The following is a 27,192-nucleotide window of genomic DNA, read 5'->3' as shown; positions in this document are numbered from 1 at the left end:
ATGCTACTGTTTTAATATTTGAAGCATAGTAACATTAAAAGAACAGGAGATGACATCAAAATGGGATCAAATCATTCATCTTTTCAAAAGACAAGCAAACCTGACAATTTCTTTCTCATACCTTGAACGCATTCTCTTTCTCTGCATACTGAAATCTCTCACTTCCAATATTAAACTTCCTTTAAAAAATAAATAAATAAATAAAAATACCCGTTGTGCATTCAAAGCACATCTTTTGAAAATGTCCTTACTGATGTATCTCATCTTAATGCACAACATGTGTCACTGTCATTTGTTGTTTTGAGCAAATGGAATCATCTCGCAACAGCGTTACATTTTTAATGACGTCCATCTTGAATCGTCTTGCATCTAAGTATTTTCTCTTCAGGCTTTAATTTTTTTTAGCAGTGTTTGGAAAACTCTAATGATTAAAGAAATATGCTCTGCATTCATCTGTGTAGTATTCAAGTAATTTGGAGGTTAGTCAAGTCCTATTGTGAAGTCTTAAGCTGAAGATTTTTGCTCTAACCAACTCGGTATTTTAAAACCAACTGTAACCAGCAAGAGGTCTCACTGAGGAACTGAGAGACACTATATTCTCATACAGCAGCATACACGTTATTTATAAGTTGCTTAATTAGCCCCACTGTATTCAGCAAGAACTGTGAAACTGTGGACTAAACTCAACAGAGATATGTTTAGAGGGGTCATGAATCAAGGCTGAAGGGCTGTCTTGCAGTAAATGTATATACAACTGGACTTCTTTGTTGCTATCAAATGGCTCTCCCCCTGCTGGCTCCCACAAAGAATGCAGGTGTAAGGCACCTCCGCACTGGCTCCGCTTCTCAGACCCAGAAGCAACGGCTGTCTTTTATAAACAACAGTCTTTGCTCACGACTCAATATCCATAATTCGAAGTAAGGAACACTACACATTAACCACACACACCCACACACGCACACACACACTCCTTCTGTCTCTCTGAATATGAGTTCTCCTTATCTTGTTTTTGTCTGTTTATTAGGACTTATTACCAGCTGTGACAGCAAGGCTGGTTTTGTTTTCACATTGTGAGTCAATTTGTGTGTGTGTGTGTGTGTGCGTGTGTGCGTGTGTGTGTGTGTGTGTGTCACTGAGGCAAAATGTGATCCTGGAGACACAGGTATTTTTTTCTGTTAGGATGTCTGTAGTCACTGGGGAAAGTGTCACAGACATAAACTAAACACCTCTGTAGATGATCTCAAAATAAAGGCTAGGTTCAAAACAAGGGTGTGGTCGAATCTAATGTTCTTTTTAAACTATATTTTTATATTCTTTTCAATCTTGATGTATTTGTTGTCCCACATAAAGCATCATCACGCTCATCATGTAGCAACACATAATATTTACCAGCCACAACAGTGCCTTAGCTGTGTGTCTCAGATGACTATATTAGGGATATCTGCTGTGATAGAGTCTGAATAAAATGTCTTAAATGGGGCATTTAGAGCAGCTTGAAGCCTGAGTCTGAATAAAAAATATGTCCACACAAGCCTTTTGTACGGATGTTATATGTATTCCGACTGTACATGGAGGCGGAGAATGATAGGAATTCTCAGTTCAGCTCCTTTAAAGGAAGCTAAACGCATTTCCACACACTTTGAAGCACACCCTCCAGGCACGTACACACGCCGGCGCTTAATCAATTGAAGGAAATGTCATGCGTTCTGTTTCTAATTGAAAGTAAGCAGATGGCTGTGGGGTTTCATAAAGAAAATTCAACATCAGGTGCTGAGACATTTTGAAGAAAATCCCATCAGGGATGCGAAGAGAAATGTGAACAAATCTCGGTTCCGTTAGATCAGACACAGGCAGGCCCGCGCCCAAGAGGGAGCCTCCAATCGATACTAAAACAGTGAGAACAAGTCCAGGCCAAGACACAAGAGAGCGATAATGAGAGAGGAGAGAAAGAGGTAGAGGAAGAGAAGGCGTAGATGGGGATGGAAGTGGCTGGAGATGTGTGACATTAGTGCTACAGCCAAGTGAGAAAAACTGGAGTTAGCGGATAAAGACAGCAGCAGTAGGTAGGGCGGTATCATTTAGCCTTTTAACATATGGGAAAATTAGTTTTTCCTAATGCCCCAAAACCCCGATAAGCATAAATCCTGATCAGTCTCTAACTAATTAAACATGTACCTTTAAGAGTGGGGAAGACAAATGATCACTCTATTGAAGGAAATGTGTGGCTCATCTCACTTTTACCTGGAAGCTTTAGAGAATTTGGCCTTCAATTGTTATTTGGTGTTACATCTAAGCCCACTGCTGTGGTGGGGTAGTTCCTTAGAGCAGTACAGTGCTTATTAGATTTTGCAGGACGAAGCACTCTACTCTCCGTGGAAAATGAGGATTAAATCGTCCTGCAGGAAAGGACTGAATTGCCCCTCAATTGATGTGGTTACACAGCCGGGAGTACATAGCGTGCCTGGCACAATGCACACAGTATCACTATGGATGGGTCCCTTATGGGCAAGCTAATGTGGCTTCTTATCAACATTTGATCCAAATTGCATCATGTTCTTTTAATGAGGTTGCACTTCAGCTCGAGGGCGTATGTCTCAGTGATTGGAATATCAACTCGGCCATATGTGTGTGAACATATGTATACTTTTCAGTGTAACATATGCAAATATGAGAAAAGCGTGCCATTAGCACCAAAGCTAAGGGAGGTATTAGACAGGTGTGTCATGATGTCGGGTTTTCCTGTTATTTACTTCCTGTCTCCCTCCTTTGTGACTGGATGCCCCACCCTGAGTGATCTCATCTATGTTCTCCTTCTACCTATTTCCAATTAGCCAGTCACTCCCCACTCACTATGTACCTGCTACCTTCTATTACCCAGTATCTCGATCATTACAGTGTTTATATATTTTATATATATATATTTATATATTCTTTATTTTTGTATCTCTCTTGTTTGTAATTTAAGCCCATGTAGGAGCTTCATTTTTGGACTGAAGCTTTTGTTTCCCTCATTTGTTTGCTTCCTCTGCCTGTCTTGATTAAAGAGTTAGATTTTAGGACTTTTATTCTGCCTCCTGGTGTCCTAAGTGTCCTGTATTTGGGTCTTAATCCTCTGTTTCTTGTTACAAAGAGACATTGGCCAGAAAATGGCATCTGACATGGCCTCTAGGAAACACAACTGTCAGTGTACTGACTCAGGTACAGAGCTGGAGTTGCACGTGTGTTCCTGATTACTGTAATTTTTGTTGTATAAAAAGTTAGTTTAAAGCTTGAAATTAGTGTTCAATATTATGATTTATCACTGTTTTTGTCTTTGGTGTTCCAGTTAAGCAGCTGTTCAAATGCATTTGAACATCTGCTTATTTTGCCATGAATCAACTCATTAGGTGCTATACAAATAAGGCTTATTGATTTAGTGTAATATTTTAAATTTGTGATTAGCAGAAAAGGAGTGGAGCTTGCATTTAATTATTTTTTTTGTGTTGTGTAATGATAAATACATAAACTAGACAACTGTTACTTTGACTAGTAACAGCAGTAGCAGTTTTATTTATGGCTCCTTTTGGCTCTAACAAAAAGCATATTGTTGAAGATGTTTAAGAATTCATTGCTATTCGAGTTGGTAGTCGTTTTTTGGAATAGACCTGGTTACAAAAAAGAGATGCCAGCAAGAGGCTGTGTTATAATGGGATCGCAATAGCTACTCTGCCACCATGTTGATTTTTGGACTTATTTATAGATTGTTACATGATTATATATTTAAGCACCTTGAGGTGACTGTTGTTGTGATTTGGTGCTATATGAATAAAACTGAATTGAATTTTGCTATTTAGGAACTTGGGCCATGAGTTGGACAGCAAGTGTCTTCATGATATCTGCAGGATTGTTTAACAGCCATTAGCTGAAGATGTCAACGCCCCCTTTGTGGCACACATGCTCACACACACATCAACATATTTAAAATGTAAAAACAAGGGGTTGAGCAGACCCCTGATTCTCCACAACACTATAGCAGAGTCCTGGGTTGGCCATTTACTGCTTGTCTTTACTTTGCTCTCTCCTCTACTCTCAGCTGCCTTGTATACATACCTCCTACTCCAAGTATAAAGTGTATACCCACAGTAACATCCAGTTGCTTGATATTTCTTAATGATGCTGATGTCTGCATAAATATTGTAGTGATTTGGACGGTGTGAACATCAGCTACTCTGAGTGGCTCTGCAGCCTGCAATTACCAGTGACACCATTCTGTGCACCTCTGCAGACATTTTCCTCCACATTAAAAGACAATTCAAGTTTATTTCAACCTGTCGTGTCTCCCATAAATGTAGCAATTGTGCCTCTATGGGTCAAAAGAATAGAGCAAAAAGTGTTGACGGATGCAATCATTGCAAGCTCTTGTCTCTGATGCTGACTGTAAACATGGAAAGTAGCTCCCTGGAATGGCCATTATGGCTAATTTTACAGAGACCGACATCCTGGGAACTTGTTTACATGTGAAGCTGTCCACTGATTCACATATAAACACATGAATCTGACAGCAGATGCCAAAAGCATCTGAACTTGTAAGGGCTGTTGGCCATCACTGAAACAACTTTTAATAACGGAAAAGACTCTACAAATCCACCTCACCACCCGAGTACATTAAGAACATTAAAAACAACTAATATCTAAATGATAGAATGATAACTTCAACAGACAGATGAAGCCAGCTGAGCTATATATGCCATGTGTGCAGTTGGTTTCAGTCTGGCATCAACATGGTCTCTGCCTTTATTCTTTCCATCAAAGATCAAAAGACATAGAGTTCAATTAAATGGTCCACCATTAAAGTGGAGTGACTTATGAGTATCTTTCTTGCAGCTACTAAATATTTTTACCTTTGATCAGATTCAGGCGAGCGTTTGAAATGTTTCATGTAAAAAGTCATGTTCTGAAAAGCTGTAGGAGGCCTGGGCTGTTTGTCCCTGATACACACTGTTTCATCCTCGTTGCTGTGAATTTGTTGAAGGAGGCGTCATGTTCAAAGTTAGCATGATGCACAGAGCCACAATAGCCACATTTGTGGGAAATATTCCACGCTTGGAATGAAACAGATTTATTCTTACAGTACATTTAAATCTTTAAAAAAACAAAACAAGAATACATCGCATCATTTATATCAAAGACCGTCCAAACATTTGTCTCATTTACTCCCACTAATCACGTCATCTAGCCTCATTTAGCCCCTTTAAAGAGACACACGGTTGGACAATCAGACCATGCCAACAGTGAGCAATTCATTCTTCTGGAGGATTTATGCTTGAAGCTTTTTGGCAACACTTTGCCTTGCAGATAAAAAAATTGGCTGCTTGAGGGAGCGTGAACAGTAAACACAAAACCAAGCGAACAGATTTGGAATTCAGTGTGTAACATCATGTTCTAAAAACACCCCCATCTTGGTGTTTTTGCTCAACTTCAAAAGGTCTACGTGCATGGGATTGTGCTCAGTACATTAGCACATATGTGTGCATGTTTGTGGATGTGTATGCAAGAATTGAGGCCATTTGTTTGCACATGTTTATTTGTGTGCTGAAATATGTTAAAGCCTTATCATTCTACAAGGCCATTCACAGAACTTGCTAAACAATGCAGGTCCCTGGAGCCTAGAATACATTAGGAAATGCATAGAAGTGACAATGAACCAGCTATAAATAACACTGAATTACTGTACCCTCCATTAAACAGCTCTGTTCACACCAGCTGTATGTTAGCCATGCCTTCTGAATAAGCATGTTTAAAAATAAATAAATAAAATTTGCGATGCGGTATAATTCTACTTGTGAGCCACCCACTCAATGAGACAGAAAGCCATGCATATGTTCACCAGTTGCTGTGATGCGAAGCCATACCTGCCAAATGCTGAGTTCTAAAAATAAGGACTGCTCTCCAGTGCCAGTACACACACATAGTGCCTTCAAACTTTCTCCAGAAAGGCCCTTACAGCCCTGGCAAAGTATAATAACTTCCATTGCAGGATAAACTTTCCTCAAAACAGCAGATGGCCATGATTTAAATCTAAAACGAGAACCTTATCTGCTGCTCCTGTGGCTGCTGCTGCTGCTGCTGCAAGACCAGTGGGGAAAATGGCATCTCCACTCTTCAGCCATGCCCTGAAGGAAGAATATGCAATGCACTCATGTCTGTTACTGACCTGCAAGCTGGCTAATGAGGAGCTGGCACTGGACATACCACACCAACAGAGCAAGCAAGCAAGCATGTATGTATCTGTGCATGCAGCTGTTCAGCCAAGTAGCCTACTGGGTGGATAGATGCACCAATGTTTTGTGTTTGCTTAAATAGGTAGTTAAGACACAAGGAAACTGCATCACGTGTGGAAGACATGATGTCACACAGGATAAGACTCAGAGGAGGAAATAAACTCATGAATACTAAAAACATTCACAGTGATTCCTGATGAGAAAATATGTCCAGTAGCCAAGAATACAAACTGGCAAGGAGCTTCAAAAAGTTTGAAAATAAAAATGCCATCAAGAAACTGATTTCCAGCCTCGAAAAAATAAATACTTCTATAAATTCCTCCCTGGGATGACATTAATTAATGTCATCCCAGGGAGGAATTTTACTATAGACGAAAAGACATTTTCTCAACAAATGTTAGAAAAGGAAGTTCTCTATTTAGTCAATGTTAATTTGGGTTAATTGGATGAATTGCCGAGCTCCAGGAGGTTTGAGTGAGAGGAAATCAGACTTAGATGAAAACGAGAAATAAGTGGGAACAATCAGGAATTGCAGAGGGGAGACAGAGACCGCAAGTTAAGGTGCAGGAAGCATGTAAGGAAGAACAATTACCAAAATGAAACAGGAAGTGGAAACAAGGAAGACAAGGAGACTAGTGCAGAAAAAAAATGAAGAGAATGACAAGGTGCAGTGAAAGGTGCAGTCAAATAGCCAGTTTTTCTTTGGAAGGCTCCAAACTCAGTGAAATGACCTTGAGCGATCTGAATTCTCCAAATACTTTTTACTTCTTTAATATAGGATAACCTGGACCAGCCAGTATGAAATGCAAGGAGATAATTACATCGCACAAGTCATAATGATGCACCAGCCAAGCAGTCAAGAACATGGCATACATCAAGTAAATGTTAATAATGATTAATTTTATTATCTATTTATGCAGTCAAGTCTGCGACCATTGTCCTCAGGTTATCTGAGTAGGATCTCTCCCAGGCACCTCCTGGGCGAGGTGTTCCGGGCATGTTCTACTGGGAGGAGGCCCCAGGGTAGACCAACACACTGAGGCGTTCCCAGGACAGCCAAAAGATATAATCTCTCCAGTGTTCCCTCAGATAAACTGAAGGAGGTGACTGGGTGGGGGGTTCTCTGCTTAGGCTGCTCCCCCCATAACCTCACTGAGGGTAAGTAAGGCAGAAGACAGATGGATGGATATAATTAAATTTCATGCCATATCTTGCAGATATGTTTTGAATAAACCATAGATTAAATTGTACAAATAATTAATTTTAGCCTTTAGAGTTATTTTGAATTAATTTTTATTTTATGTTAGCTGGGACAAGGGACTGATGGACAGAATTTTACTTTAGTCATGTATCATATTATTTGCTCCCTTTTCTGCAAAATGAAACTTTATATAGTTTTTTTTTAAGAAGTCAGACACCCTACAAAAATATGCACACAGGAAACAATGTTTGTTTGTTTGTTTGTTTGTTTGTTTTGCATATTTTTTTTAAGTATTGTTCTTGGCTTTAACTTATTTCACCACCTCAAGAGTCATGGTGAGAGATTACTAAAATAATGTATAGAAGACATTCACAAGTAGTAGTGCTTGATGTGTTCTGTGTCAGAATAAAGCCAAACATCCATACAAACACACAAACACCAAAAGGTCAGAGGTTTTGTTTTTATTGTGAGTGATGTCAATGCACTTTCACCCTGAGTCATTTTGAAAGTGTTGCAGTACTGAGACTCTATGTTTTAGTGACACTTTGGTCCCAAAAGAGCCCCGAGGCTGAAAGAGTATCCTGTGTTTCCAACCTACAGGCTTGCCAGGGCGAATCTGTCTGGAGGAACTCAGGGGGCAGAGAAAGGACATCTTGTTCTTTCTCTTCTTTTTTTTTACTTTTAAACAGAGATAGAATTGTTTCCTCTTAAAATAAGGTTTAGAACAATAGGAGCTTCAGAAGATTGCATGTCTTCATGCAAACCAGAGACAAGGATGGACATCATTGTCACTCACACAAGTTCTTTTATTTGTACTTGATTGCTGTTATTTAGGTGTCTTTTTAATGGATGATGCCATGTATGCCATAACCTCTTTACTAAATAGCTATTCAAGATCAGCTGCTGTATAATTATCCAACAAATCCTAGAGATGCACTGACACATATCAGAGCTCATCAGAAGTTTCTCTTCATTATACAGGAACTCTAGTGTTTCCTAGTCTCTGGCAGTCCATTAAAGAAACTTAAGCAATGTGGGAAAAGTGCTTTTATTCAGTTCATAAGCATCAATCCTGAAGTGACACTGACACTTTTTTTCTGAAATGCATCAAGAAAGATTTGATTGAAAGTGCTAATGTAAGTTCTGCAGAGCAAGATTATTGTTGTTTTGTAATTAAATTATTTTGATAGCTAATAAATAGATAACAGACTACATACAATCTTACATTATATTTTCATTTTGTAACTATTCACTTCCTTTCTTTACTTTTCTGTTATATACAGTGTATAATGGTACAATGACACGTGTTTGTATTAGACGTGGCTAAAAGTGTCAAACAGTTATGTGTTATGTGCAAGAGATTGGATATAAAGCAAATGTTAGGGTTTTTGACCGTTGTAAACAGTGTTTTTCTACTCAAGCATCACCGAGAGCCAGTGTAACAAAACAAAAACAACTGAAAACTGATTTTTTTGAATTGCAATGCATGCAAAGCTACTTATGAAGTCCAAAACTTTAAATAAAATAAAATTAAATGATATAAGAAATACCTGTAAGCTTTAATCATTCCAGTATTGTGTAATTTTACAGCACTTGTAAAATAATGATGATTTTACAAGTGATGATATGATGATGATGATGAAGTGTTTTACTACTACAGTTCCCACACATGTATCAACTAGGAGGCAACAAACATGCTTCCAGCTGCTACTTTGTCAAAATGCCACAGAACTGCAACTTGTAAATCTTTTTTAACACAGGCAAATCAATTGAGGAAAAATGGGATACACTGCATTATGTTGTTTGAATTATTTCATGTAGCTGTCCACAAATAGAATGGAAAATGTAAGGTTCTCTTTTTTTCATTTTGTTTTTTTCTTAGATATATTCTGGCAGAATGTGGCTATGTAGACCCATTTTTAATGATTAATAATAGGCTCTACTATCATTTGTGACACTGCATGCCCCTTCAGTGAAATTAAATACTAAATTACCCCATTGTTCATCACTTGTATCGCTGTCAAGCTGTACAGTAGCATGCATTAAAAACAAGGAAAAGAAAAACAATTCTTAAGTTGTTATGTTTGCATTAGCAGTAGAATTAAATGCAGCTTTTATACAGCCGCAGAGTGCTATCAGTAAATAAGGAGTCTTCTGTCCATGACATTAAATCGCAATAAAGAACTGAAGAATTGCATGGTTGAAGAGATGATTTTTAAAGACAACACTAACTGTGGCGTGGGAATTCATAAATGCACCAAACAAAGAGTAATTACCAGAAATTGCATCATATATATATATATATATATATATATATATATATATATGTGTGTGTGTATATATGTGTATGTTTATCTGTGTGAGAGAAGGAGAACTGTGTAACAGCTAACTGAACTAGAGATGCTATATGTAATTGGATATTTGGGATCGACTGTTGAGGTTTTGTCAGCATCTCCCAATTTTCTTCGGTACGTTCCTATAACGTCCTGAGAACCCGCCTATTCATTTATGTTCTCTTTGGTCTATATGTTTTGACTTATTTAAACTACCCTACCCTACTACTAAGTCCTGATGTACTAAATAGAGGTCATCCTGGGATTTCTATTGACATCTCATGTGTTTGGGTGAACTCTATTTACATCTGGTATCCTGGCCTCAAATAGGGAGGAAATCACAGAAAAGTTCAGTGGGAAGATTCTTTTTTCCTGGGTTCTCAGAGAGTTAAATATAAGTTCCTGTATATTTTTACATATGCCATCTTCATGTCTACACTTGTTGGGTTTTGAGTCAGGGTTTGGCCATGTATGTGAAGGAGAGCGAGAGACTTGGTTTAAGCCATTCCATCATTGTCTTGGATATATTGTGATGCTGAAATGTAAGCTGCAGGACCAGTGTCACATCATTGCACTTGTGTTAAAACCTTTTTTTGTCTGACTCTCTATAATGCCTTGTTTGTCTTGTTGTTTTTTGTTTGTTTTTTTCTTTTTCTTTCTTTCTTTTTTTGGACTCCCAGTGGTATTTGCACACCTGCCAGCTTCCCATCTGTCTTACTGACTGCCTTTGTATGACACCTGCTTTTTGTGTTGATCTGCTGAACTTTTCTGTTTTAAATGATCGTCATCTTTAAGGAACACATTAAAGAGTGTTTGCACAACGTATTGTTAATCAATTCAATTCAGTATTATTTAACTATATGTAGTAAGGTAAAGACCCTGCAATAATAGAAAGAAAAGTATATATGATATTATATATTGTAGGTGATGAAATATTCAATATTTCCAATTTTATGTTGAGAAACATTATTCTGAAATAGAGCCAATATTTGTAGATTCAGTTTTTTGCATATTGGTGAATCTCTGCCTATCTGTACTTCTTAGAGAGAAATCGTTTCACAGAAGTGAAACATCACCATTTACATATTTGATGTTTTCTATGTTCTATTATGAACAAAATATGTTATGCTGGAGTCACTACAGTTTCCTGAACCACAGAACTGCTCGTTTCAACCACACGTTTCTATAATCTTTAATGCAGATTTTTACAACTATTTATAATTCCTAGATAGCTTTTTCTATTGGCTGTTGCTGTGGGTTAAATAGCTTTATTTAAATAAGCTGCTTGGGAATTAAGTCTGGTTCACTAGATGTAGATGACCATCAGTGGGTTAAAAAGAATTGAGGCTTTTATGTTAATCGGCAGGTATTGATATTCATCTCACATTTTTGCACTTAGTCCTCCACTCCCACTTGATTTGCATTAACATCATTTAAAATGGAGGGAGAGGAAACTCTCACGGGAGTAAGTTGCACTCGACTACATGATCACTGTGACTTAACATGTACTTTCTCTCTTCTCAGGCGTGAAGGGCACAAGGATCTGACAGTATTAAAACAGAAGATGGCTGGAATAAAGTGCAATGAACAATGGAGCTCCTCACTCCAAATTAACTACTCAAACAGATTAGGTTTTTGGCTTCTCTGATAAGATTTGACACAAGGCCTCTTGGTGCCCTTTCCCTACCTAAAGCTGATGATAGCTTCTTTATTTGGGCTTTTGTTAATTTTAAATTGAACACTATGAAACTATGTGTTCACAGTCACATATAACTTATGATCAAATGTTTCTCTTTCTCTGCCTATTTTCGGCCCATTCAGGCCTGTACAAACATAGGAAGAGCTTCCTTTGCTTTGCTGGCAATAAGTCAAACCGGTTCCTCGTATTAATGTCGCCCGTCTTGCCCTTTGACAATGATTCTGTTCAGAACTTTTATGAAGTTCTAGATGCAGTCAAGGGGTTGGTGGTCTCGGTTTAGTGGTCTCAGTATCTCATCTCTACTTTTAGAGCATCTGGTTCCACATCTGAAGGAGCCAGTGGAGGAGGCTTGGGCATAGGATACCAACTGGGTTCCGCCCAGAGATTATGCCTCTCAATTGACCCCCAGAAGAAGTGAAGAAGGTAGCTGAGGATAGGCAGATCTGGGTGTCTCTGGTTGCCTAGATTGCTGATTTTGTGACCCATAAAAGGGTTTGAAGATGAATGGATAGATCATGAGACACTGAATGGTTTAAAAACAGAGTTTTTCTTTAAAAGTCTGAAATCACCAGTTTGTTTTTAATCTGCCAAGGTGCAGTGTTGGGAGCTATATCAAAGGCTGTAGATTTAGCACAGTGTTAAATCTACAGATGAAAGGTGCCCTGTGGAGTTTTCTACTTCTTGAGCTGTGTAGTTGGTAGTTGTAGTACAAGAGCTATAGCATCAGGCAAACAAAGGTGAAGATGGAGAAAAGTAACTGCAGGCAAAAGTGCTTCTGTGATGTTTTTCTTACACATTGTAATCCAGGCAACGATGTACAGTCTACAAGCAAATGTGCAATTTATATTCAGCTGTCACTCAAACAGAGGCCAGGTAAAGTTTCATTATCTACAAAATATACAGGTCCACTAAATAGCCTCCTATATCACTTCATTTACTTGAGTTTAGGATTAGCTGTGATTTAAGATCTACCTCCTCCAGTTTGATATCCCATTTAGACATTTTGTATCTATTATTTAAAAACCGCAGATGAGCTTTTCCTTGATGTCAAACATCAGACAAACATGTTTTATTCAAGGTCCTTACAAAACTTTCAGCACCAGCATGAACTTTGTTTAAGCACATAAAAATATCATAAATTGTTCTATCATGGATAGCTCATAGCACCACCTTTGAATGGCGAACGGTCAGGCTACATTTTCACTTGAATAAAGAAGTGAAGTAGTGAATCAGTCACTACTGAAACGTTTCCCAGAGTATTTTTAAACATCTACTTCTCCTTATGTAATTAATATGTGTACTTGTGCCACACAGTGGCATCACTGAAGCTTTTGTCATTTTGATAATATAGTGTTATAATGTTTGTACCTGTCCAACAGACAACACTCTGCACTCTATTTTCTCCTTCACAGTCTCTGTTTTTAGACCCGTCACATACTCCTAGGTATACAATTTAATAAATGTACACCTAAAAAAATACTCTCTAGGAGAGGCCAGCTTTGATCATTCACCTCAGTGCTCTAGTTATTATTCAGTATGACAAACTCCTCAGGTGCTGCCACTGGAAAAGGGTAATACCGTGAACAACCTGACCAATAGCCAAGCTGTCCTAGAAGTACAAAAACCAGAAGCACTGATCATCTTATAATATTATAGCTTTCTACACGATAATAATGTCTTTCAGCCACAACAGTCAGGTTTTAGACCCTTTCATGGTACAATAACTGCTGCAAATGAAGCTTATCCTTCCACCTCCTGTTTGTATTAGTTGTATGGTTTACAATGATGGCCTAATTTACAGCTGCGCACCTAGCATTACGTTATTCATATTCATTTAGCTCAAACATTATACCCTGACATGCATTACTGTTACTCTAAAACCCGGTATTATATTTTACATTACGATACAAATCCAAAGGCAGCTTTCATGCTGTGATGTTCCAAAAAAAGAAGAAAAATGAATTAAAAATAATACAATGGATACATAATCTAAATTTTAACGAGGTAAGAAAAAGGTCTGAAAATTGCATATGGTATAAAAAAAGACATGTAGACATAAAAACTGTTGCTTTCATTTCACTTCTTGAATGCAAACTAAGAATTTTTAGGAAAACATTCAGTTTAAAATCACAAAAATTGTCCTGCAGTTACGTTTTAGCTCTCACTCAGTCCTCTCCTACTATCATTCTGGATTACATCAGGCAGTCGTCTCCTCTGCTAAAAGTCCAAAAACCCACTTTACACTGCCTGCTCAGTACCAAAATGGTACAGAGAGACACTATTAGCATCCACCTTGAATTAATGTAGTGTAGCAAATGAGTCAGATACTATATTTCCCTTAGGAGATGGTAGTAGACTTGTACTAATTTTAGCTTACTCTAATAGCGTTATCATTTATCTCTATAAACAGATTCTGCATATGAATGTGAATGGAAGAGACAGGATTTTGTGTGTAGAAGTTTTTTGGTTTCTGTTTGTAGTCGGAGTTTTATTGAGTGAGGTTTGATTGCCTGCAGGTAAACGGTCCATGTGAAAATAAACAGGCTGACAAAGATTTAGCTCTTAATATACATATGCATATATAAATATATTTGGTGTACTAAAACAGAAAGTCGACCGATTAGCCAACGGGCTTCCAGGATGCTTTGTCATCAGTTATTTTTATATTTGAAATTTGATGTAATTTTATCAACTCCATCACTGAATTAAAAAAATAATTTCAGGTGGCTGTATGGTCTGCAGAACTAAAAAATATAAAATAACATTTTAACCCTTCAATGCATTTCCTTCATCTGAAGTTATATTTCTGAAAAAAATCCAACTTTAATGGTGCAGTTTAATAATTTAGGACAATAACAATGTAGAAGGAGTTCCCTAGTCAAATAATGTGGATGAGTGATTAGGTATGCACAGTCACAACCCATTTGCATTTCCATCCAGCTGATGGTTGGCTGACTGAAATGCTGCTGCCCTTCTCCACTCACTAAAAATAGCCAATGCCACAGGCACGTGACAGCACAGCCACTGAGAAATGCTGGCATGGTGAGAGGTGTTGAAAATCACTTTGATGAAACTTGTAAAAACAAAATTTAACTAGAAGGCTGCTAGAATTTACCATGTCTTTTATTTTATAGACACAACTGGGAAAAATTGGCAGGCAGCAGTGTGGTGAAATATTTTAAAGTGATAATTGTCTCATTACTCTGTATTAGAGGCAAAGAAACTACTCAAATTTAATTCAAATGACTCTTTAAGCTAATAGGACAAACCCCATCTACATCTACCCCAAATAAAATAGCAAATAAACAATAAAATCTTCAGTTAAAGGGATACAAGGGCAAAATACAGGACAACATATCACTGGGATGCTCGGATGAAACCAATGGGCCATGTAATGTGCCCTGCCACATGTTCCAGGAAGAGGCTCTTTTGGTCTACACATTTGCTGCAGGCAAGGACAGAGAGGGCACAACCTATGGCATGACGCACCACATTACAGTGTCACAGACAGTCACACTCCATCTCCTCTGGGTTTTTACAGCAAGACACAGTCTGTCTGGTGTCTCATGGGTGCTAGACTGTGAATACACCCCCGCAAACATGAGCAATATACGCCTTCTAATTAAGCAGTTCATTAATTCATTTGTGTCATGTTATGTGACGTGGCGGTGCCCTCTACAGCTAAAGTCAATTCCTGGGGACTTACCTGAGGGGAATATTTAATAGCTTTGCAGTTACACTGTGAAATAATCTGTTCTTGTGAATTAAGTATAGATAAACAGGTTTTCATTGTCTTTAATTTTTAAAAATCAGAGGTGGTGGTGGTAAGCTGAGCGCTTCGTTGTGTGCTTTGTGTTATTTAAAAACTTGACAGTGCAAACACAGTGTGAGTCAAAGTGTTAATGTTTGAGCAACCATTGAAACATTCCTGGAGGGTGTAAATGCAACATTTACAGACAAAGAAATCTCCCTAACATCTCGATAAACCAAGACTTAATGAAGCTGTTAATTTTTTAATTTGAACAACCCACTTTCTGGATTTATGATTCCCTTTTTCAAGGCCTTCAAATGACAATTTTTAAATAAAAAAAAAAAGAAAAACTATCTGCAAAGAATTAAAGTTAACATTGCCTGTTTTTTGCAGACTGTGGCAAAAAGGCCACAAATAACTGGTGTTAGGTACAAAAATGGCCCTCAGGTGGTGCTTGACTACCTCCTTTTTTTTTCTATTTTAATTTTAAATTTGGTTCATAGCATTATTTCCTAATTAAAATGATTTCCATGCCCAGCAGTTGCAGTTGTGTAATTCTGCTAGAGCGCACATGCCCTGGCTCCTCCTTTGACTTTTCTTGTCATCACAGCCAGGTAAGCATGCCATCCAAATGCCCTGAGGAGCATAATGTCTCTGACCTGGTAAAAGCAGTGTTTGCCCAAGCCTCGTGCACGGTGGTCAGAAATTAAAATATTGTTATAACGTGTTGATACAGCCAGTCAAACATGATCAATAATAGCCAGGCATTACCTTATAAAAAAGTTGTTCTGATTTTATCCCAGGACACCAACTCTGTTCATCTGGATGTAACATTTTCAGTAGGAGACGTGCTTAGTTACTGTGGAATTACAGGGATTATTTTACATAACCATCATCTTATCATTGCATTAATTATCATTTCATCAAAGTGGTTATTGAAGCTGCTGGCATTATGTTATAATTTATATTATAGGGGTTATCCTAATCAAATATTAACATGTTTATTACAGGTGCAGTTATAACTACTTTAAAATGATTGAGTTAAATATATATATATCATAACTCATATGCTGAGTATATTGGTATAGTAAAATAGTAGCTGAGCAAAGGCCTGAATGTATTCAGCTTCTTGTGGTATTTGAGTTTGCTTAGTTACAGGTGACGGAAGGATGTCCAGTCCATGGTGACCTCAAAGGCCTTAGGTCATCACTATATTCGGAAGAGTATGCCACAAGGAGGAACCTCTGTGTTTGCATTTAATTCTTAAAATACATGAATGTTCTGTACATGCAAATTATGTGCTTGTAAACGCAAGAAGGGGCGTTACAATACCCTGATGTTATAAAAGCAATCTAGAGTGTAATTTGGGTAGAGATGTACAACTGTTTTGCAGTTTGCACCTCTCCACGCTGCGTGCATTCATTAAAATCAATTGTTTGAACCACCTCTTCTGGACCATCATTGTTTTACTCTCATCCTCAATTTCGGACCCGTAACATTTGGTGCATTGGCCGAGGGTTGAGGGAGAGAAGGTGGAGCTTGAGACTGAGAGGGTCCAAGGTGCTCAAACAGGCAGACACGAGTCAGTGGTCGAAGTGAGTGGACATAAGCCGGCTTATTCAAAGGTAAGGCACTACCTGTTGAATTATTTCCAAACAGTGCTGAATTGGTTCTGACAAAATTGAAAGTCTACTCACTGAAAATTACTGGTAAAGGTCTGTTTTGGTTTTGGTGAAAATCTCATGAGAAGTTGAAGTTGAAGTAATGATAAGAAAAAGAGTAAAAGTGAGTTAGAGTCTCACTAAAGGTACCGGGTTAAAGTCCCAAAGGAATAAGAATAAAGAGGATTTAGGATAAAGAGAATTTAGAATAATAGGTAATTGGTGAAGTTTGTGACATTAAAGTCTCAATTGAATATAAAGCCGGGCTTGGACACCGATATGGTGGGTTTGTGATTTTGGGGTGTCTTCAAAAAATTAAATTGTATAGAACGGGACTCTGGGAGTCTAACAAGTGCATTTGTCGGAAGGTGACGCTTCCAATTTGTCGGTGACGATCGACATCTTCCTCGGGGAGGGATAGTTCACTTGGCAAGTGTGGAGAACTACGACACTCCAAAATAGCCACTGACTGGGTCAGTTTGCCGTCCGGGGCGGTGGTTTGCACTTTTTTGGTCAGTAGAAACCGGGTTTCGGGCGTGTAACTTTTAACTTAAAACTTCGGGGAAGCCTGGGATGTGAAATGTCCCCAAAACAGAGCTTTTCGGCAGGGGTTGAGTTGGTTGACGCTTTTAAATTGTGTAGGGTTTTAGATATTTGACCACGGTCCGGGGCCGAGACTGGTTAAATTGATCACAAAAAACTCAGGGAGTTTGTCCCTTGGAGGGTTAATTTAAAAATTGTCTAAATTGTGTAGGTTTTGGAATGAGAAGCCTAAAATCTGGGCAGTTGTAATCATAGGACGTCTGTGTAAATATATTAAGAGACTTGTCTGAGTCTGTGAGTCAGGCTGGTATTATTTTTAGACTGTGTGTGTGTGTGTGAGAATGCAAATAAGGCAGCTGAGAGGTCAATAGAGTATGAGGAAGTTAATAGGGACTGCTAGACATTGCTGGTGCATGTACTTAAGATGCTGGTTTTGTTTATTACAATATGTAAGTAAAGTTTTATTTCTTGCCATGACTGTATGACTTTTTGAGGGGTTTTGAGATAGGATACATAAACTGTTGATACTTAAGACCGTTACCTGGGTTCTGAGAACTGAAATTGAATTTGAGATAATTTAATTAATAAAGATGTCTGTAAGCGATGTGTGTTTTGGGGTGTCGAAGTAAGATGTTTTAGGATTTTTAGATGGGTTTTGTTTCAGTTTGAGATAATATATACAGTTACATTTTCTGTGTGTGTGTTGTTGAGTGACAACATGCGCACTTTAAATTGGGCGCTGTCCCTTCCTCTTTTTAGTTTCAAAACACAAAGGCTGTGAGATTAAAATTACTGTGAGTAACGGTTTGACTTTTGACTAGGGAAATAATATGCTTACTTTTGGGTCTATGAAGATATTTGACCTTCAGGGATGTTATGAGAGGTTTCAGTTTTCTTTTTCTTTTTTCTTTTGACTTGCTCTTTCTGATCATGGAAGGCATGTCCAAAATACTCGTATGAAAGCGTATTTTGTGTGATTTTAACTGTGTGAATGCTGTCAGTATTTGATTTGAGTGACTGGGTGATTTGTCTGAGTAAGTGAAAAGGGGAAGTCTGAGAGAGAGAAAGGCAGTGCGTGTGAGACGATTTATGGCGTCTGAAAGAGGTTAGAGCATTTAAAAGGTGTGTATGGAATAAAGGAGTGTGAAATATATTTCTTGTGTGATGAAAAGTAGGATGTGCTAAAGTTTGAAAGTGTTTTTAATTCAAGAAAACAAAAAAAAACAAAGGAGTTAGATTAGTTTGAGGAACAGGAACTGTGCATGCCCATATATGGGAACTGAGTGTGTACAGAAAGAACACAGAGAGAGAGATTTAACTCTAGGCACATGAAGCAAATGAAGCCTTTAAGAAAAAATGAATATAATACTAATTATATGGTTTAGTGTGTCAATACAGGTGGGCGTCTTTCAACTTTGCAACCTTGAGTTCAGCAGCAGAAAAGTAGATTAAAAGAATTGGGAAAATAAGCCAGTTTTTGGCTCGAAATTGTGCGGCTGGATCTCTCACTTTGTCCCTGAAGCGGAGAAGAAGTTCAAAGGACAGTTAATCGCCTGATGAAGACCGATAGAACATCGTGGACTTGAATACAGCAGGCAAACGACAGTGCCACTGATCCAGTAACACTGATGACGACTGACGACCAGCAGCAGCATGTAAGTGTAATGTAACATGTACTGTGAAAATACAGGCTGGGCAGTTGAACAGTGGGATAAAGAATTGTGGAAGAGCACTGGACATTGAGTGATATTTTGCCATGCTGGGATTTAATCTGAAAGAAAGACTGTAAAGAAACAGAGAAGAAGACAACAGCTGAGTTGAGACTGTGTTTGCGGGAGCTTTGAAGCCCGAACAGGACATTGTGCAGAGAGGACCAGTGAGAGATGAAGCTGGACGAGTTTGACTGCGAGAATATAGGATATAATTGGATTGAAAATTGAAACCTGAACTCATGAATTGTTTAGGGATGTCCACCATAGCATAACAAAGAGGTAAACATTAGAAAAGGTAAGAATAATGAAAGAAATAATTGTCATTACCTTAATGAATAGAAAACACACATACAAATTGTTACACGTGAGATTATTTTTGAAATGAATCAGAAGTGAGATAGTTTGAATCTAAAGCTCAGTGGTGAAATGCATAAATTAAATATGAATATATAGGATGCAATGAAGAAACAGCTTACACGTAGTGTACATTAACATGAATACATAGAAATGCAATGAGAAACTCAATGAATTAATTTAATGAAGAAGCAGTTTACACCCAATTAACATAAAATGCAGGGAAGAACACGCTTACATGCCTGGCATAATTGGTGTTTCTGACCAGAGACAGAGAAATGGGTTATTTAACCACTGGTGATAATAATGAAAATGTCTTAGTTTTGTTATTTTCAGGAGTAAAGCAGACTTGGACCGGCTCTCCACAGCAGCAGTCGGAAGAAAGTTAGAGGTTAACATCTATGGATAAGTTAAGGCAAGTTTCTGGTTGAATTGTTCACAGCAGGATGTGTCCAGGAACCTGAAAAGCAAGCCCCAGCTCCTGGCTGAAGACCAGGAGGGCGGTAATTTAAGGTGGGAAATCAAAATGTGGGTTAGTAACTCGGGGAAAAAGAAAACTGACTGCTTAACTGGAGAGTTGGGAAGAAGTCTGGGAGACTGTGAAGTCATAGATGCAAAATAACATATACCCATACACACACAAACAGAAAATGCATTAACCTTATAAAGACAAGCTCCTGAAGCTTAATGAACAGATATTGATTAAAAACCTGGCTAAGAACATAAGCATATGCAATGAAGATCTGCTTGCTGCTTGTATGAGTGAGAGAATGGTGTGAATGGTTCATAAAATAGATGGAAAAACAAAAGAAAAGTGTCTATAAGAGTGACTCAGGAGTGCTCTTGCACTGATTGATCAAAGTAAGTGATTAGTATAGAAAGAAAATGAAAATAATCGAATAATGTGATAAAGTTTAAACATGTATTTATTTTGCCAAGTTAAATTGTTGAGATATGGCTGAGTATGGAAAAAGTTTGAGAGCTCGTGTGAATGTGGACAGAGGAGGTTGCTGTGTGTGTGATTGAGGCCTTAAAGGAGGGGTAGATTGTTCAGAGGTGCAAATTTGATTAAGAGGTTTATAAATTAGTGTTGACATATTGTGAGAACGTGCTTATATGTTAAGGTTGAATGTGAGTTTGGTAAAGTGCTTAAAGGGGGATCTCGTGTACAAAACGGTGTAGCTTTTTTACGTTTTGGGTGTGTTCTATGGGTGAAATTTAAGATTGTTGAAGATTTTTGAGGTTGTTGTTTTATTTTTAAAGAGGGAGTGTTAATAAACATGGACATGTTTAAGGGGTTTTGTAACAGTGCACTTATAAAGAAAAACCTGTCAGGTGATTTTGTTTTGTACTTTGATGAGCTAATACTCAGCTCTCTTTTTTCTCATTTTTGTTCTAAGCAGGCCTGCAAAAGAGTGGATAACAGCGCTGACAAAGTAAAAGGATTGCCGCGAGCCAATCCAGTCTAAAAGCAGAAAGAACTATTTTCTTAAAAACAAAGTAAAACAAATAAATGAGTTGATGTTGCTGAGAGTGAAGACTGAATATTTGCGAGATAGTCTCCACTGTCAGCAATACCTGATGGTAATGCATGTGAGTGAATGTGTGGGAATGGACAGGTGAATGGACGGACGAGGCAGACCATAGGTTGGACCGACTGGACACTGACAAAAGACTGGACTAAGGTTGGACATATGACTGATAATTGTTCTGTTTTAACTTTTTTTATATTACAGGTTGGATGAAGTGGATAAACTGAGTATAAAAGGTGATGTTCTGGTTAACACACAGGTTTTTGTTTCTAGGACGTTTCAAGGATGCAGGCTGTGGATGGAGCCAAGAAAGGATTTGACATGATGATTAATTTGATTTCATTCCTTAAATACAGGTTTGAAGGGCCGGAGCATGTATGCCTAATATGATAGGACTAACTTTTTTCTTTTAATTTCCTAAGCTTGAGTGAAGGATTTTGAGTTTGTAACACATGAGATGTGTCACAAAAAGGGGGTGTTAATATATGCGATTAGCTACATGAAATGTGTTCTTTTAGGGTTACTAGGCAAATGTTTACGTGACCTTTGCCTAATAACCTTTGTGATGATAAACTTGTTTACCGACTTGCTCTCTTGTAGAACAGACAGACTTAGAAAAGGGGAACCTCAGCTCTGAGTCTGAGAATAACTCTGTTAAGTTGACAGGAAACACGTCGAGACAGCAATATAGGGCAAATATGTTTGAGCTTGTAATTAAATGTGGGACTTGAAAAGAGGAAGTAAATTTGGTACAGGACGTGCTTGAGACGATCAGACGAGAGAAGGAGAAGGTCAGGAATAGTTTAAACTAAGATTGAGAAAGTAAATGGGGTGAAAGGGGTGTAGCTTCAGGGCAGTTCACAGCCTGGCGTAAACGCAAGGTGCTGTCACACAGCTTAAGTTATTTGGTTGATTTATTTTATGACAAAATAATAAGGAAATATTAAAAATATACAACACGTTGAGGAGATCTCTTTTGTTATATTTTAGTGTTTAACATGGAAGATGCCTCTCTGGAGCTTCTCTCCTGATGCTACCCCACCAAAAGAAGCTTATTTATAGAGACTATGTCAGCTCCCAAACAGACAATAATAAACCAAGACTAGCAAAAAACAATGTAAATATAAAGAATAAGAAATAAAGAACAATACAGAATCCAAATCTGAACCAAAGAACAAAATAGTGAAATGTGGATTATTGGGTTTTTCTCTGTATATATGAAGTATTTGTAATGTGTATCTGCTAATGAAGGCTTGTAGAGGCCAGTTTATACTCACAAACGAGTGCTCAGCCAGACTGAAAAACAGGAAGCTTTAGTGCACAAGGCATATTAATAAATATAGACACAAAAAGAGGAACTCCCCATATAAACAACGTTCAAAATGTGTGAAGTGTAAAGTACCGAAATAACACTATATAAGTCACAGTTGATGATTCTAATGTTAGAGAGCTCTTGCAATTGGCGTCTGAGCTGTGCAGAGGTCTCTCTTAAGACAGGTACTTATGTAGGTTAGCATGAGGTTGAGTTAATTTTATACGCAATGCATAACTGTGCTTGTTTAGAGTTGATGTTCTATCCAAGAGGGTTTTAAGCTTCACTGGTGAGAGTGTCCAGGTGATACATGTTGAGGGATGATGAGAACATAGCAGGTGAATTGCATGCGCGCTTACAAACACACATGATTTAAATATAGGCCAGGCCAAAGGCCTGGACTTGAGGTAGCTTTCAACTTTACAGCTCCTAACTTGTAGGAATGGCGTGGAGTGTAATGAATGAATGCAAAACATGCTTACAGACACAATCATGACAGGGGTTTATTTTACAGGGTAAAGGTGGACCACAGGTTGCTTTGTTTCTGCTTAGCAACTACTGAGGTAAAAGGTGTTAAAGATAAATATGCAATAAGTGAACAGGAAATGTGTGAGGGTGAGCCGGGTGAAACAAAATGTTGTAGATAATGGAAACTTGTCTAACGGGCATTAACAGTAACCTTGGCATGTTATGTATATGCTTGAGGCCAAAAGAGGCGTAAATCCAGATAGAAAACTTTGAAGTGTGCTTTTTAGCGGAGATTTAGGCTGACATGGGGATGGTGTGCATTTTACTTGGGTTGTGTTTAATAAGACTAAAAGCGTTGCTCACACACATAAAGAGTATTGAGATTAAATAAAGTTAATATAATGGATAGAGCCCAGAACAGGATAATACATAAGTAAAATCAAATGTAATGTTTGATTTCACTTTTATTGGGAAAATAATTAGCCAAGAAATGTGTATTGAATTCTCCACATACTTTGAAACTGCGCAACTCTGAGTGGGCAATGTAATGAAGCAACTGTTACATATTTGCATTAAACTAGCCAACATAGACTCACCACCACATGATGTTGCCCTGCAGCGGGGGCAGAAAATCATTTGCAAACCAGGGATCTTATGTTGATTATCATATTCTTACTTATGTACACACACACACACAGAAGAGAAAATTTCAAAACAAAACAAAAAACAACTTCGCTTAACCTGTCAAGCACAGGAGTAAAATAAAAATCTCTTTGGGCTCTGTTAAAATTTCTTTAGTAAAAGTGTAAAAGGCCAAACCTAGGAAGTTCGGCAAACAGGAAAGTTCCTCGAGTATCAGGAGTTAATAGTCAGGAAACATTTCTCACATTAACGCCTTATATCTGACAAATCATTGATTCATAGATGCAGATAGACACACAAGTGCACATACATCCAGATGTGCATTTAGACATTAAAAGTGTAGAGGCATGTACACACAGATTGGCAAACCGGTACAGAGTCTAACTGAAGAGCTTAACAAAGCAGACGTGGCAGTAGGGTTTGTGATTTTGTCTGATGTGATATTGTGAACCAACTTTGAATAATGACAGGAACCTTAGATGAACAAAGTAGGTTAGTAAGGTGTAGCAGAGAAAGGTTGTTTGTTTTCTATCCCTTACAGGAGAAGATTTCCACTAGAGAAGGACCCAGAAAAGGAGCGGAGATTACCTAAGCATGAAGTGTTTTCAAGTGGGGGCTGGTGTTTTATTGCTGGACCACCTAGAGGACATGAGGTTGTTGTCGGATTTGCTGAGTCAGGGGGCGGCTAGAGAGGGTCAGAGCGAAGGTAGTGGACCTGGGAATGGTGTAGTGACGTCTTTGGAAGACGTCAAAAGGGGGAATTGTGGAATTACAGGGATTATTTTACATAACCATCATCTTATCATTGCATTAATTATCATTTCATCAAAGTGGTTATTGAAGCTGCTGGCATTATGTTATAATTTATATTATAGGGGTTATCCTAATCAAATATTAACATGTTTATTACAGGTGCAGTTATAACTACTTTAAAATGATTGAGTTAAATATATATATATCATAACTCATATGCTGAGTATATTGGTATAGTAAAATAGTAGCTGAGCAAAGGCCTGAATGTATTCAGCTTCTTGTGGTATTTGAGTTTGCTTAGTTACAGGTGACGGAAGGATGTCCAGTCCATGGTGACCTCAAAGGCCTTAGGTCATCACTATATTCGGAAGAGTATGCCACAAGGAGGAACCTCTGTGTTTGCATTTAATTCTTAAAATACATGAATGTTCTGTACATGCAAATTATGTGCTTGTAAACGCAAGAAGGGGCGTTACAATACCCTGATGTTATAAAAGCAATCTAGAGTGTAATTTGGGTAGAGATGTACAACTGTTTTGCAGTTTGCACCTCTCCACGCTGCGTGCATTCATTAAAATCAATTGTTTGAACCACCTCTTCTGGACCATCATTGTTTTACTCTCATCCTCAATTTCGGACCCGTAACATTACGCATCCAAGTGACTTCAAATAATGGCCATCATCATCGGTCTGGTGATGGTCATTGATTTAAAAAGTGATATGGATGAATGACAAAATGTTTCTCCCATTGAAAATGTTTCGTCCAGATGAACAGAATTGACGTTGCTTTCCCGTACTTGGATGATTGACTTGGATGATTGAGCATTTAGTCTGATTTTAAATGTTGAAGCAAACTCTGTTAGGTCCTTTGTCTGAAAATAAAATTATGTGATCATTATTCAGATGTCAGAAACATTAGTCCTAAACCTGTCCATCTGAAGTCATAGTATGAAATTTCCTCAAATCTTATGGATTTTCATTGGTTACGGGTGTAGCCAAAAATCCTCTGGACTAATATCAACTCACAAGCACAAGAGTATCCTGTCAGATCCTCTCATGTCTGGTGCAGTGGGTGCACTACTCTGACTGGACTGTACAACTCATGCAAGCTTGATGAAAGAATATGTGTAAGTTTGTGTTTGCTCTTATAATATATGTGAAAACTGATGATTTTGTAGAAATCTGATGATTATTATTCATGAATAACAGTGTGCTGAAATCAATAAAATGTCTGTGCACATCTGTGTTTAGTTGGCTATTTTCCATTAGTTTTAGTTAATATCGCTGTTGGCAAGAAAAAATAAAAAAGACGTTTCTCTGTGTCTGTGCTGATATTTAAAAAGAAAAAAATGTCCCTGGAAGTGTTGATGAGAGGTGACAGATCCAAATAAAACCTTTTCTTCCTACACATTTCCCAGCATGCACTGTGTGGAAGGCAGAATGACAGTGCGAACAGGTCATCAGTCAATCACAGGGCCACCACAGACCCACCACATGGAAGTCCACAGAGACCAACACACAGTGCTGGAGGGCAGGGGTACAAACACAAGAATAGAACAGTCTCAGACACATTGCATATGGCCACCATGTCACTCTCTGTGGTATAAATCTTACTAAGGACATTCTTTTGCATGCATTTGTTGCCCCATGTTACAGCACATTTGTGCTGCTCTTTGTCAAGTAAAAGTGAAACACATAAAAACAATTTGGCGTAATGTCTACCATATAGCAAAATAGTTACAAAGATGCAATCTGTTTGAATGTGTACGTGCAGATGAATTGTTACAGTCTGTACAACTTTGAAACATTGTGCCATTTGGAAGAATGTTTTGTACCTGCATCACATGTGTTTTCAAGAATCCCCTGTGTGTATGCATCACCATGGCAACCAAGAAAACAGACCATTTACAAAAGTGGTTACCTTTGTATTTTAACATGTGCTATTATAGGAGGAATGGCACTGGAAGAATTCTGAATTTAATCTGTGGGGTATGTTGACAGCAAAATCAATAAATGTATAAACTATCTCTATCGGGGGAAAGCTTTTTTTAAAAAAAATTACTTCTGATTTCTAGAAAAACTTGGTGTCAAGCCAAGCCTTTTACCTAACCCTAAACAGCAGTTTTATTGGTTAAGTGTAAAAATAATTACCAAAGACAGTGTAACATTTTGATTTGTGTGTGAGAGTCTAATGATATGACTTGGATCCGCTGCACCTCCAGCCTCTATATTACAGACTTTTTTTGCTCTTTAATCCTTAAAAAAATGGTGTGTGGACACATCTTCAAGTGCTGAGGACTTCAAAAATGTTGCAAGAAATATTTCAATGCACTTGAGAGAGACTGTTTTCAAAGGCAAAATTAGGAGCATTGTTTTTATGCCCTTGGCTGAAATATGTCATTGTACTAAAGCAGCACATAGTCTGAGAATTTCAGTCATCCCCACAGGGGTGATAAGTCAGCAGTGACCACTCCTGCTCTCCAAATTTATCTGCTTGGCCCCGCATGAAGTCATAACTCACGCTGCTTCTTCATTACCTGGGATCCTGTGTGCCTGGACCAGCTTTGTTCTGCAGAGGTGGGTGTCCATTCATCTCACATGGCTATAATCTCCGCTATCTTAATGATGCCACCAAGGAAGACAGAGACAGAGGAGCAGGTGAAGACAATAGTTTTTGTTCTCTTAAAATGTGATGAACCTCTGGAAACACTTAATCTTGTTATCTGACTTACTGCTTCTAATCAAAGCATTTGTAATGGAAGTCTGGGTTGAAGCAGTGGAACAGCATGGAATCAAATGGATTAACTGTAAGGCTTTAGCTTAAATGTTTTGGTTGAAAAGCTCTTTTTATAGTGGTTTTATATCCTCAGGTAAGTCAGTGATTGTCACTATCAGGAGGCTTTCAAAAGGCTTTATGAGTTTTTTGGTCATGGTTCAATAGTGCTGGTAACAGAATGCAGGCAGGCGCACA

Source organism: Oreochromis niloticus, linkage group LG16 (genome assembly GCF_001858045.2).
Source record: "Oreochromis niloticus isolate F11D_XX linkage group LG16, O_niloticus_UMD_NMBU, whole genome shotgun sequence".
Taxonomy (NCBI): Eukaryota; Metazoa; Chordata; class Actinopteri; order Cichliformes; family Cichlidae; genus Oreochromis; species Oreochromis niloticus.
The sequence above is the reverse complement of the archived record's forward strand: the minus strand, read 5'-3'. Positions refer to the sequence as shown.